Source organism: Megascapheus bottae, chromosome 23 (assembly GCF_031878675.1).
Source record: "Megascapheus bottae isolate mThoBot1 chromosome 23, mThoBot2.hap1, whole genome shotgun sequence".
In the NCBI taxonomy this organism is placed as follows: domain Eukaryota; kingdom Metazoa; phylum Chordata; class Mammalia; order Rodentia; family Geomyidae; genus Megascapheus; species Megascapheus bottae.
In genome coordinates this window covers 10,394,339-10,409,257 of record NC_143531.1, presented here as the reverse complement: position 1 = coordinate 10,409,257, position 14,919 = coordinate 10,394,339, and positions in this window count along the sequence as shown.

Genomic DNA, 14,919 nt, shown 5'->3' with positions numbered 1-14,919 from the left:
ATAGACATCTCTATGGAATTACTCTGAGCAGGAAGGCAAGCACTAGCCAGAGAACAAGCTTGTGTGTGTGTGTGTGTCGGGGGGGACTCAAGGGCTGCTTTACACATAAGTCCATTAAGCCCAGACTGTTGGTGCTACTTTCTCTGGCTACACAGGCATTGTGTTCTTCAGCTAGGAGGGAGGAAGAAGACAGAGCAGTGTTGCTCATTACAAGTCTCGAGGGGAGGTGAAAAGTGGCTTGGGTCATGCTGGAAATAAGTTGCACAAATTGACATGCTTATTTAATATGTCTTCAAATTAGGTCCCGTTGAGAGACCGGTCTCCTTCTTTCCCCGCCCTCCCCCCCCCTCCCCCCCGCACTCGCCCGGTCCTTGACTTCCTTAGTGCTGTAGAGGTCACTTTGCACAAAGCTGGTGTGTGAGTCACTGGTCTAACAGTCCATGAGGCCAACATGAAAGCCATGCTAATGAGGCATCTTGAATGACTTTATCCCAGTGTGGGATTTCTTAATCCCTGTCAGCATCATAGATCGAATGTCATGAATACGAGACAGAAAAAGTCATAAAAATACAAGTCAGTTTTTTTGTTCTTGTCCTGGGACTAGAACTCTCAGGGCTTGGATGTTGTCCCTGAGCATTTGATTTTTTGTTGTTGTTCAAGGCTGATTCTCTACCCCTTGAACCACAGTTCCACTTTCTGCTTTTTTTGGCAATTAACTGGAGATAAGAAGATAAGAGTCTCACAGGCTTTCCTGCCCTGGCTGGCTTCAATCTGAGATCCTCAGATCTCAGCCTCTTGAATCACTAAGATTACAGGCGTGAACCATCAGTGCCTGGCACAAGTTATTATTAATCTGGAGGTCTGGAGCACTGTTCAGGCTCAAGGCAGGCAGGCAATAGGGGACTCATGCTTTGTGTTATGCAGATTAAAGCAGTATGAATACGGGTAGCTTGTCATCTCTGCACGTTCTTCCCAGCACCTCAGTGTCTCAGAGCTGTCTCTCCATGATGGGGCTTGTAACAAGGCACTGTATCGAATCCACAAGTTTCTCTCCATCTGTAGACTTGGATCTGCTCAAAAGCAAGTCCTGGCCTCTTAGATTTGGGTCTATTACATTGCCTTCTAGCTCTCTGAATGTTTGATATCCAATTTAAATGTTGAGGTCCATGATGACAAGCTGTAGAATATGGTTAGTTCCTTAACTAAATGAACACTGAACAGAAGTGATCACCAGTTGGATTTGGAAATGAACTACATAGGCAAAAGTCAGCCCGATGAGGGCTGATAACCTTGGGGTATATTGGAAAGGGAGGAAAGTTAATTTTGCCTCTATTTATTAGTGAATAGTGATGCGATTGACAGACACTGTGGGAGGGGTCAGGCCTCACTGGGTAGGTCCTGAGCTTCTGGAGGATGGATGCTGTTCTCAGCTTCAGTGTGATGCTGAGAAGCTGGGGTAGTGCTGTCCAGCTACTCCAGCAGAAGGACCACAGGTACCCTACTTCACAGCAAAGAGAGATCTTGATGGTGGTATTGACATTTTATTACCTTAACAATAAGGTAATCCCAATAAACTCATTTGTCTATTTTGTTTTATCACTAAGAAAATATATTAGGGCTGGGAATGTGGCTTAGTGGTCGAGTGCTTGTCTAGCATTCATGAGACCGTGGGTTGGATTCCCTGGAACCATATAAACAATAAATAAATAAAATTAGAAAAAAAGAAACCATATTACATCCTTTTACTTTTCCAGAACTGGTTCGAAGCACAGGATAAAATAGTTTCTGTACAGACATACACACATGTAAACATTTGTATTTAAATATTCTGATTTTACACGAGTCTTTTCAGAATTGCACTTCATCAAAAACACCAGCCAAATGCCTAATAATAAAAATAGGAGGAAACTGAATTCACCCAAATCTGAAAAAACGTTAAGAATTTGTATCTTGATATCCTGAGGGAACATCTGCTATTTCCTAACAACTGCAAGTCCTTCATAATCTTAAAATCACAATATTCACCGATTCTCAGCACTCCTGAAACGGCTGGGAAATTGCCTCATTAACCTTTATAATACCCTTATGGGGTTGGCAGGAATTAGATGAGATTTCCATGCTCCATGGTGGGCCAGTGGAGACGAAGATTTGAAGCAAACTGTAGACATTTCTCAAGTCTAAGTAAATCTTGTGTTGAGTCCCCTGAGAGCTATCTGTTCTGGGCATAAGAATGAATTAAAGTCAATTAATCATCTTAAGATGAATCAGCCATTTTTAACCCCTGTCATAGACTGCGAGAATACAAAAACATGTTAGGGAAAATGGTGAGAGGGAAATGAAATCTAGCCAAAACTTTTCTATCCAGCTTTCCCAAGGTAATTAGGGCTTGAACCTGGGGCCTAGTGTCTGCTGGTCTTTCTTCCTCAAGTGGTGCTCTGACATTTGAACTATACCTCCACTTACCTTTTTGCTAGTTATTTTGGACATGGAGTCTCATGGTTTTCCTGCCTGGGTTAGCTTCAATCCATGATTTGCCTGATCTTAGCCTCCTGAGTAGATAAGGACCACAGGAGTGGGCCACCGCTACCCATCTCTAGTGGGTTTTTTAAAGTGTCTTAGTTGTAGAAGAATTAAGGATGTTTCTGCACAGCAGACTCTAAACAAAGGCTGAGGTCCTACAGCTGCCACAAGGAAAGGAAGGGGCATGAATCAAACCAGGAGGATCTAGTGTAAGATAGGCCAGGAAGGGGTTGGGAGTTTGGCCTAGGAATGGAATGCTTGCCTAGCATGCACGAAGACCTGGGTTTGATTCCTGGGTATCACATACATAGAAAAAGCTGAAAGTGGTGCTGGAGCTCATATGGTAGAACACTAACCTTGAAGAAAGCCCAAGGATAGTGCTCGGGCCCTGAGTTCAAGCCCCAGAACTGGCCAAAATAAAACAAATAGGCCAGAAAGGAGCAATCTGCATTTTGATGTCTGGAAAAGCTGAGTAGACTGTGAATTGTGGGAATTTTGAACTGGATTGTGTGATGGGGCGATGGAAGGAAATGAAAATCTGTTAAAAATAACATTCCTCCTTTGACACTCAAGTGACTTTCCAGGCATCAGTAGCAGCTCACATTTACTGAGAATGTATCATTTGCCATGGGCTTGTCTTAGCTCTTAGCACAAATAAACTCAACCCTTGCTGTCTATCTTATTATTAACAATGAGATTTATTCATTGTGCAATGAATAAATTAAGGAATGCAAGTAAAGTAGCCTGCCCAAACTCAGTTATTACATGGGGCAGCAATAACTCTGCTCAGTCATTTACACAGTGGCTGTGATGAGAAACCACAGTAGGCTTATGATAAACATCTCCTAAAACACTGGACCAGGGAATAAAAGACCCAGCAGGGTTCAATGCCAGGCAATGCTCAAAGTGCCCAACGTCCTAGATGAAGCCCTTTGCTCTTTCATCTTTCCTTCTTTTTGGACTCCCCTTACCTGTACCCTCCATTTTCTCCTATCCCCCAATTCCTCAGCCATGTCTCTACCTCACTGAAACCATTTATTTATTATTATGATTATTAGTACAGTACTGTGCCTTGAACTCAGGGCCTGGGTACAGTCCCTGAGCTTTTTTCCTCAAGGCTGGTACTCCACCATTTGAACTACAACTCTACTTCTAGCTTTTTTTAGTATTTGGAAATAAGAGTCTCATGGACCTTTTGTGCCCAGGCTAGCTTTGAATTAGGATCCTCAGATCTCAGCCTCTTGAGTAGCTAGGATTATAGGCGTGAACCACTGGCATCTAGCTGAAGCCATCATTGTTTTTTGTTTTTCTGAAAGTTGAAGTTCGGTGATTACCGACACCCCACACCTCCATTTTCTTTCTTTACTTCTAAAATCTAAACTGTTCATAATGTAATTTTTTTCAACTCATATTCAAAATTTGCATGTCAGAGAAAGTTCTCACCCAGCAGAGACTAGGGGCAAACAGGCACGCGCACACACACACACACACACACACACACACACACACACGTCCTTGCAAACACGTTCTCAGCTTTATTCATTTAGTGTGTGGGTGTTGGTAGGAATCTTGTCTAGCTTTTCACTCAAGGCTGCCACTCTACCACTTGAGCCATAGCCCCATTGCCTGCTTTTTGCTGGTTAATTGAAAATGAGAGTTTCTTGGACTTATATGCCCTGGATGGCTTTGAACATGAAATTTCAGATGTCTCCCGCTAAGAAGTAGGATTATAGATATGAGATTATAGATCTGATACCCTAGATTGCATTTTTTTTTCAATTTAGGTCCCTTCTTAGCAGTATTTGTGTGTGTGTGTGTGTGTGTGTGTGTGTGTGTGTGTGTGTGAATCATGAGGCTTGAACTCTGGGCCTGGTGTTGTCCCTGAGCTCTTCAGTGCAGGGCTAGCACTCTACCACTTGAGCCACAGCAGCACTTCTGGTTTTCTGGTGGTTAATTAGAGATGAGTCTCATAGACTTTTTGTGCCTGGCTGGCTTTGAACTGTGATCCTCAGATCTCAGACTCCTGAGTAGCTAAGGTTACAGGCGTGAGCCACTGGCATCTGGCTTCCAGGCCTTGTTTAGTTTTATACATTCTTTCACTTATTCATTTGTTCATTTACTCAACACCGAAGTGTTGAAAGTTGGGTCCAAATATCTTTGTAAGCTGGGTGCCAGTGGCTCATCCCTATAATGCTAGCTAATCTGTAGGCTGCGATGTGAGGACCACAGTTTCAATGCCAGCCTGTGCAGTCATGTCTGTAAGACTCTTACTGCCAATACACTCCAAAAAATCTGGAACTGGAGCTTTGGCTCAAGTGGTAAAGCAATAGCCATGAACAAAAGAAGCTCAGAGACAGTGCCCAGGACCAGCAAAACAAAACAAAAAAATATGTGTTTGTCAGAGGAAAAATCGATGTGATAGCTCTGGATCTTTGATTGGCTGTTTCAATGCGACAGGCACCTTACAGTAGGGGAAGAGAACTGGGGAGGAAGAAAATCCATACTTAATTCTCTCATTGTCCACGAACAGACTCCAAGGGGCTGTCCAGATTCCTTTACTAACCACAAGTATGCTTGGATCAAATATCGTGTGTTATTAGGGCTAAGAACTTATAGAAATTATAGAACATTATAGGAAATTTTGACGACTGGGCATTGTGGCTCATACCTGTTATTTCAGCTGCTGGAGAAAGAGATGGTTCTTGAGGAGAATGTCATTCAGGGCCAGCCTGAACTGTATGTGAACAAATAAGCCAGGTGTAGTGGCACATACCTGTCATTCCACTTAAACAGAGATATAAGTAGAAGGGTGGTGGTGTGGAGGCCATCCAGGGGAAAAAATGTAAGACCTGATATGAAAAATAACTGTAGCAAAACAAAGGGATAAGGGTATGACAGAGCATTGACTTAGAAAACATGTCTTAACTTATGTTGTGAATTCAAAGCCTCAAATCCAAGTCCTAGCACTTCAAAAAAAAAAAAAAAAGGAGAGGTTAGCCTTCTAAGTAATTAGGATACTGAGCCACCATTCCCCAATCATCAGCTCATTTAGCGTGAGAAATTGATGCTCACTGATCCAGGGTACCATTATTTGCCAAGTCTATCATATGAGATCTTCAACTACAGATAAAATAAGAGAGACAGGAGAGCTTAACTGTTATTATGACACTCATCCACTGCAGAAATAAGAAGAGTGGCCACAATTTCCATCCATATTGGTCATTATGCAAATTTATGTACTTAGTAACTATCACTTGGGTAAGCTTTTCGACATATGAAGGTGAACAAAATAATGCACCTGAAATGCTTAGCAAGATCTTTAACATATTTAGGAATCAACTCAGGATACCTTAATTACTGCTTTTGCTTATGATTTTGGGTATCTTATTATTAAGGGGCCAACATTTATCCCTAACTTAGAACTAAAAATATATCAATATAGCTCTATTGCTATATCTAGATTTGTATATCTTAATTCAGCACAAGCTCTTTAAAAAACTACCGCCATTCCCTACAATCTAGCAGGGCCTAGCAGTAGGGTCAAAGGTTACAGGTCCACTTTTTCTAGATCCAAGGACAGAGTGAAATGGGGTGGGGAGAAAGCCCTTTGCCAATTGGTGACTGGCAGAGAGTGGTTTAGAGATAAGCTTTATTGAGCCAGCTTCACTTTGCCCTACACCTAAGGTGATGAAAGTGGCAGGCAGTGGGACATAACCCCTCTGTCAGGTCAATATTGCCTTTGTGGGGGTTGCTGGGAATCTGCCTCACTCAGTCACACTGGCTGCACGTGGGGGACTCTGCATACGCAAGTCTCCCAGCTGCTGACCCCTCATGGGCTCATCATCTGACCTTCACTTGGACTGTAGTTGGCTGAATAATGGACCTCAGAGATGTCCTTATTGGGCTTTCTGCCACTGTGAATGTGACCTTATATGGCAAAGAGACTTTGCAGATGTGACTAAGGGAAGGATCTCGAGACCCGGAGATTATCCTGGCTTAACCACCTGGGTCTGGCTTGGCCACAAGAGTCCCTCTGAGAGAGAGGCAGGAAGTCAAGGGAGGAGGAGACGGAATGCCAGACACTGAAGCTGTCCTGTTGTGCCTTGATGAGGGAGGAAATGGACCCTGAGCCAAGCAAGGCAGGTGGTCCCAACCGTGGGAAAAGACAAGAGAACTGGGGCTCCCCAAGGCCTCTGATGTGTCAGACCTGGCCATACCGCACTCTTTAATCTCCCAGGGTTCATTTCACATCTGACCTCCAGGCCTCTCAAGGAAGAAATTTCTCTTGTTCTGAGCTACCAAGTTGGTATAAATTGCCAAGGCAGCTAGAGGACTAGTACCCATTTCCAGACTCACAGTTTTGTTCTCACCATGACAGCTGTCTCAAAGAAAAAAATTATCTTGGCATATTAGGGTTTAAACTCAGGGCCTAAGAATTGCTGGACCCTTAAGCTCCACTCGGGGTTTCAGATTTTTGCCTGAGATTGCCTTCAACTGCAGTTCTACTGCTGGTTCCTTTTGTGTAGCTAGGATTACAGGAATGTGTGACCACTCTCACCTGATAGAGTAATGCTTATCTGTTGGTGGATAGCTTTTCTCATGTCTCTTCATTGCTTTGTAGAAAATGATGAAATTTCTTCTGAAATTGCCTTTGTCTTTCCTCTCAATTTTTACCCTGTTCTCATTGTCTTGACTTAATCTACTCATTCTCTTTCCTTCCTTCGGTTTCCATACAAGACCTTTGGTGTTCATGTATGTTATTCCTCTGTTTGGTGAATGCTCTTTGTTTTTTTCCTGGTTGTCAATTTTGGGGCTTGAACTCAGGGCCTACGTGCTGTCCCTGATCCTCTCTTTTTTTTTTTTTTAACAGATGACTAAATACTTTATTGCAATTTCCAGTGTTAGAGAACAGAGAACCACTGTAGGAATTGGTTTTATCACAATGATTTGTTTCCTTCAGAATCTCTCATATTCCAGTAAGATTTCTCTGTGTTTTCAGTTGTCTTTTGCTTCTTTTATTATTTTATTTTATTGTTGGCATAATATATTAGAGGGAGCTACCACTTGGGTTTGAGCTCTATTTGGGGCCTTTTGGTGAGCTCTATTTGGGCAGACTTTGCTGCCCAGGCTAGCTGTGAACTGTGATCCTCAGGTCTTAGCTTCCTGGGTAGCTAGGATTACAGGTGTGAGCCACCAGTGGTCTTCCTTCTCTTTAAAAAAAAAACTAATAAAAATAACATTTGTTTTTTTGCCAGTCCTGGGTTTGGGCTCAGGGCTTGAGCACTGTCCTTGGACTTTCTCAAGGCTAGCACTCTACCACTTGGGCCTCAGTACCACTTCCGGCTTTTTGCTATGTGTGTGGGGTACTGAGGAATCGAACCCAGGTCTTCATACATGCTAGGCAAGCACTCTGCCAGTAGGCCGAACTCCTGGCCCCAAATAACATTATTTTTACACTCCTTGAACTATGAAGAACTTGGGACTAGTCTGGATAGAGCTGGCTGTGTCCTTTTCATGTACTGACAAGATTTTCTCCATATCTTGCTGGTCAACTTATTTCATCATACGTTATCTCCTGGTTTCTAAGTGAGCCACCCTAGCTCTCCTTGCCTCCTTCAGCACAGCACGGAGGAGCTTTGAAATGGCTCCTTTGGGCGGACTGTCACTCAACATTCCTTGTGTCAGTCACTGGCTTGTAGCCAGAGAAAATGAGTGGCAAATCCAAGTGGCTGAATGCTTAGTTTGAACACAATCCTGTGCATACAGACACAAACACAGAAGTTGGGAATGTGATGTGGAAGAATTTCAAACCATGGGAAGTAAAAATTAAATCTAACTTTTAATAATCTTAAAATACTATGTGTTTAAATACTTAATGTCATATATTTAATCTTTAGTCTTAAAATATTATATATGTACATGTACAACATATATGTGTATTTGTAGTATATATACTATATATAATCCAATAGTATATGCTTTATATTATTGTATTATAATACTATATACTAGTATCTAGTATAGATAGTATATATATATATATATATATACAGCATGTGTGTATGTGTATGTATATAGTTGTAACAATAGAGAAAGGAGACAAAGTGCTTTGGGGCAGACACCTGGTAGCACCAGAACATTGTTAACCATTCATTTAGCCTTACTTATTTCGCAGCATCAAGGTCTTTCTTACCATTTATCCTTTGTCTCAGTCTCCTGGAAGTACTATCAAATGAATAGGGGCTAAGAGATCAAGAGAGAGGTGGATACAACTAAAGATTAGGCAATCAAACAGGAAAATTAATTGGGCTGGGAGTTTGGCCTAGTGGTACAGTGCTTGTCTAGTATGCACGAAGATCTGAGTTTGATTCCTTGGTACCACATACATAGAAAAAAGCCAGAAGTGGTGCTCTGGCTCAAGTGGTAGAGCACTAGCCTTGAGAAAGCCCAAGGACCGTGCTCAGGCCATGACTTCAAGCCCTAGGACTGGCAAAAAAAAAAAAAAAAGGAAAAGTAATCATGATGGAGTTTCATATTACATGGAGGCCTGGGTACAAAACTAGGTTTCCAGTTTTTTTTTGTCTTCAAGAAAAAAAAAATCGAAGTATGATTTGTAATTTGTAGAAGTGAATTATCAACTGGCTTGGACAATGGTTCCCGAAGCACTGCTTTACTTCCAGCGCTCTTTCTTCTGCTGGGTTCAGAACAGGCACAGTGGCCCTTGCTATGCAGACATATAAACCACCCTCCTACCTCCCAGGCTTGTTCCTGGTGTCAATAGTGTGAGGGAAGTTTTTGGACCATGAGTGGGCTGTGTAAAACTTAGAGATGCAGTTGGCTGTCGGGGCTGTAAGCAGGGAATCTCGGGAACTTCATCAGCATTATTCAATGAGGAAAGCTTAGCTTCCTAAAACAAACAACACTAAACAGCATCTCTTATCTTCCTGGCAATCACACAACCTTTCTCTAATGGAGGAGAGCTGGAGGGAGAAAAACTTCATTTTCCAACTCTACCATGGCCCAGCTCTAAACTGTGTCCTTTTGTTCAATCTATTAGACAGCTCCAGTCAGCCCTGGGGGTGGGGGAGAAGATAAGCTGAACTTTCTCCCTTTTACTCTCATTTTCCCCACTTCCTTCTACTTCCTGGGATTTGTTCCAAATTGATCTGTCCTAGGTCTTTATCTCAGGTTTTCCATTTTTGGTTGATTCGGATTCAGTCATTATTGAAAGCACATGGCTAGTCATTAAACAAATTTAAGACTTTTGCCATTTAATTATGGGGTTAAGACAATGTTCTCCCTCTTTTAGAAGTCTCACTGAGTGTAATAATCATTTGGTATCTCAGAGGATGCTCTCATTGGCAGGCCTTCCATTCCATGGACCATGTCTGCACACTCAAATTACAGTATCCAGAACTAAGTCAGACACTCAACGATAATGCAGGAAGACCATGCAATGCAAACGGACACTGCGAGAAAGACTCTTTTCTGTCACTCTTAGATTCAACTTGGTGATGTTTTCAAAAAGACACATGGAAACAGTTGCACTAAGAGTTTGTCTTTGTGGAACAATGCTTCTTATTCAAATTCACTTTAAAATTGGATCCCGTCATGTTGAAGGATTTTAGAGGAAATCTTTGCTTTTGTTTTCAAAGGTATAGATTTCTTTTCCTACTGTCTATGTTGTTTTTTTTTTTTGGTGAAAACAAAATGACCTAGTTTGAGGGTTCTCTTAGAATTTTGTATTCTTCCCAGGAAATTTTCTCCTACTGAATATGCAAATTGCTGCTTTCATTTGAGAATTCCCAAAGCAGTTTCTGTTAAAACATTGCTTTTCACATTTTCATGCTAAGGCAAGCCTCCTATAAATAACAAACTACAGAAGCTTTAAGTTTTCTCCTAATCCATCAAAGCTACCTTGGCTTTTCTGTTTTGCTCTTATAACTTTGAATATCAGGGGAAAAATCACTAACTTCACCCTCCTTTTTAAACCAGACTCAATGGGACTTCATTGATGAGAAGAAAGAGAATTAGTTTAACCTTGAGCTGTCAGATAACTTCAAATGCCAGGAAAAACCCTGGTGGCCCTGAAAGATAGAACTTCAACTTGATTTTGAGGAAGAACTTGGCTACCCCACCAGACATTCTTTTTTTTTTTGCCAGTCCTGGGCTTGAGCTCAGGGCCTGAGCACTGTCCTTGGACTTTCTCAAGGCTAGAGCTCTACCACTTGAGCCTCAGCACCACTCCGGGCTTTTTTCTATGTATGTGGTACCGAGGAATCGAACCCGGGTCTTCATGCATGCTAGGCAAGCACTTTAACCACTAGGCCAAACTCCCGGTCCCCCACCAGGCATTCTTTATCTGAATAGAGCAGAAGAAAAGCCAGCTCCTGTGTTGGTCACAGAAGTAGATCTTTTACTTTTCTCCATTAAAATGTGGTTGCAAGAAATGGGTGCCCATGAGTGCTCCTGTAGACATAATTCTCTATGCCAACCCACTCCAAACCATTTATAGATCTGATTTTTTTTTTTTTTGCCTGTCCTGGGGCTGGAACTCAGGGCCTGGTGGTTGTCCCTGAGTTGCTTTTTGCCCAAGGCTAGTCCCTTGTCATTTGAGTCACAATTCCTATTCCAGTTTGTTTGTTTGTTTTTGGTAGTTAATTGAGCTAAATCTCACAGAGTTTACTGGTTGGGAGGGCTTTAAACAACAATCCTCAGATCTCAGCCTCTTGAATAGCTAGGACTCACTAGTGCCAATCTCAGATCTAAAACTTCGAGTCAGGGGGAAAAAAACCCCAAACACTGTGTACATCATGTTATGGACTGAAGGGAACCCTACATAAGTTCATGTAGACCGCAATATTCTAGCTCAAAAACAATAAATCCTGGTACTGGCAAACAGTAACTTATAATAAATGATGCCTCATTCTTAGTCTTGGGTTGTCATGACAACAAATACATTTACTATTTACTAATGATACTATGTTAGTTATTGGTCAGTTAGTTATTGGTCAGGCAATTTACCCTTCTTTGTCCTTTACTTTGAAAATTCTTGGGTTTTGGTTACTCAGTATATAAATCTTGTTGAATCAAGTTAGCAGAAAATTCTCACCTTCTATTAACACCCCAACATCTGATCAAATTCCTCATCTTTAGCTTCCAATCTCTTACTACCCTGTCCAGCTTTCAGCAATAGTCTTGCAATCTTGATGTTTCTTTTTAGTATTTTTCCACCCACTAATGTCTACCTTTTCCCTTAGCCATGAGTCTCGATTTGTTATGTTTGGAATTCAGCCCAATCTCACTACCGAAACATCCGTGATGCCTTCTGAATAAAGTTTCCCTTTCTGTCTTCAACAAGGCTTTCTTTGAAAATAACATCTCAAATCTCTTCTCTTTAAGTATAGGATCCTCAACTAACACAATACTGAAAACAATTTTGTATAGCCAGCATCCTTGCTCTGTTCCTGGCTTTGACCACACACTAGCCATTATTTTCACATATGTTCTACCTTAAATTGATCTGCCAGTATTTTGATTTGTGTTTGTCTAATAAGTTTTTCTGTTCTTTTACATTTAATATTGATCCTTAGGTTTTTATGGTGTCTTTTGTGACCTGTATTTATATAAGATTTTTCTTTGATAGTCACTTAATGAACCTAGGAATCTTAATTTCATGCATTTATATTTATTGTAAATATTATATTTGTTTTATGATCTTTTTTATTGTCAGAGTAATATACAGAGGGGTTACAGTTACATTCACCAGATAGTAGGTACATTACTTCTCACACATTGATACTCCTTCTCATGTTTTTGTCCCCATTTCCCTCTCCCCACCCCCTTCCAATCATCTTGTTTCCCCCTTCCCTTTCCTATTTCAAATAAACATATATACGATATATCAGGTAACAAAGTCAGATACAGTAACAATACGAGATTGACCAAAGGGCAACAAAAGAGAAATAACATAGTACATTAAGAACAATAATCACACAAGATAGTTTCACTTAGGGTTAATTTAAGAAAAGCTTCCACATAATTTCACTTTTCTTTGTCTCCCCTTCACTGATACAGTGAGATTTTTTTGTCAGTCATGGGGCTTGAGCTCTGGGCCTGAGTGCTGTCCCTGAGCTCTTCAGCTCAGGACCCTTGAGCCACAATGATGGACTTTAGTGCCTGGGCTGGTTTTGAATTGTGATCCTCAGATCTCAGCCTCTTAAATAGCTAGGATTACAGGCATGAGGCACTTGGCTATGGTGAGATTTTAAACTTACTTCTTACTATTATAAATAGTTCACCTTTGCTTTGATTTTACCAAGAAATTCAATTATTTCTTTCCATGTCCCTTGAGGAATATCTTATACTTTTCTTTCCTGCAACTGAAATATTGAATCTACATCTGTCTTCAAAGTCGATCTTTTGCATAGACAGACCAGCTGACATTCAGGCATTTTGAAGGAAGCTTTTATAATGTCTACATATTTGAATGTCATTTGTCTTGACATTTCTTTTAAAACTTAAAATATTTCATTGTCCTGCTTCTTATGCTACTGCTGAAAAAAAATTGGTATTGATTTGACTGTAGGTTTGGCGGAAACTCTGTGTCATTCAGAGGGTTTTAGAATTCTCTCTTGATAGCTGAGTGGGTTTTTCCATCTTATTCCCCATGCTCAGGCCTCTATGAATAATCATTTCTGAAATCTTACTGTTTTCTTCCCTTAATTCTTAATTTTTTTACTTCTCTTATTCATTCAAATGGATTAAATTTCTCTTTGGGACTGTGATCACCTGGTATCCATAAATGTCTATCTTCCTTACCTTAGCCTAGGTCGTGTAGTAGAAATTCTCAAAGCAGAGTCCTCAGAAGCAGTATTGTCTTTACTCGTGAGCTCATTAGAAATGAAAATCTCACCTTCCTACACATCACCTAAGGAATCAGGGTGTTAGTTGCTTAGATTGTTTTGATGTTTATATTGAGTCCTTTGTATATTCTAGATATTAATCTCTATTAGTTGAATACCTAGCAATTTTCTTATTCTGTAGGCAGTGTCTTTACTCCTGATGCTTTTTGAATGCCTTTGCTGCTTTTGAATTTCATGCCATCCCATTTTTGATTTTCATTATTCCTTAAGGTACTGAAGTCCTATTCAAAAAGCCATTGTTTATATCTATATTGTCAAGTGTTTTCCATATGCTTTCCTCTTGTACTTTCAAATTTTTAAGTGTTGGATCATTTTTGTATTGCTTTTTGTATGGGGCAAGAGATAGGGGATCTGGTTTGCCTTCCACAGATAGCTGTCCGGTTTTTCCAGTACCTCTTATTACAGAGGCTGTCTTCTTTCCAGTGTATGTTTTGCCACTTTTGTCAACAAACTAATGGTTATAATTGTGTGGGCTGATTCTTCTGTGTGTCTCTTTGGGTTTTATGCCAGTTACCATGGTTCTGTAAGATAACTTGGAGTATCATGATAACTCCTTCAGAATTGCTGTAACTCGCTTTCTGTGTGTGTGTGTGTGTGTGTGTGTGTGTGTGTGTGTGTGTGTGTGTGTGTATTTCATCTAGAATTGCTTTTTCTATGTGTAGAATGCCACTGGAATTATGACACTACTGTGTCTTGCACTTGAATCTTGGCTATCAGATAAATTGTGCCATATGACTGTATTTGCTCACAGATTCAGATTATGAGCTACAGTCCTGGAGATAGTTTCTCCAGACTTGAAAGTCATTGACCTGGATCTGACATAATCACTGAACCTTCAGAAGCCCATTTTTTTTTTTGGCGTGTGTGTGTGTGTGTGTGTGTGTGTGTGTGTGTGTGTGTGTGTGTGTGTGCGTGCATGCATTGATTTGGGGGCTTGAACTCAGGTCCTAGGCATTGCCCCTTAACTTTGTTGCTCAGAGCTGGTTCTCTGCCACTTGCAGCACAAGGCCACCTCTACCTGAGTCACATGGGTTGCTCTGGTTGGCTTCAAACTGCAGTGGTCCAATCGCAGCTAGGATTATAGGTGTGAACCACGCCGCACTCCACTGTCCTTACAAGCTATTTGTTTCAGGATGATGAATGGAGGAAAGCTTTCCAATACTGAGTCTGTAAAAAGGAATGGATGCGCGGGCACCTCTCTCCTTCTTCTGTCTTGTTTCCTTTGTCAGTTCCTGGCCTAGCGAGAACACAAGCATGGATGTGAGGCAGGCCCGAGGGAGCCACACAGGACCATGGCTCTGCATACACTGATATCACTTTCCAAGTCTGTGCTCTTGCTCCCACTGTGCTGCTTCTACTCGAAATCCTGGGCCATGATTTCAATTTTTCCCCCAAAGAATAGAAAATGAACTCTAGGTATTTACTTAGAGAACTTATTTCATTCCAGAGAGGATATTGCTATTGATATAAAAGG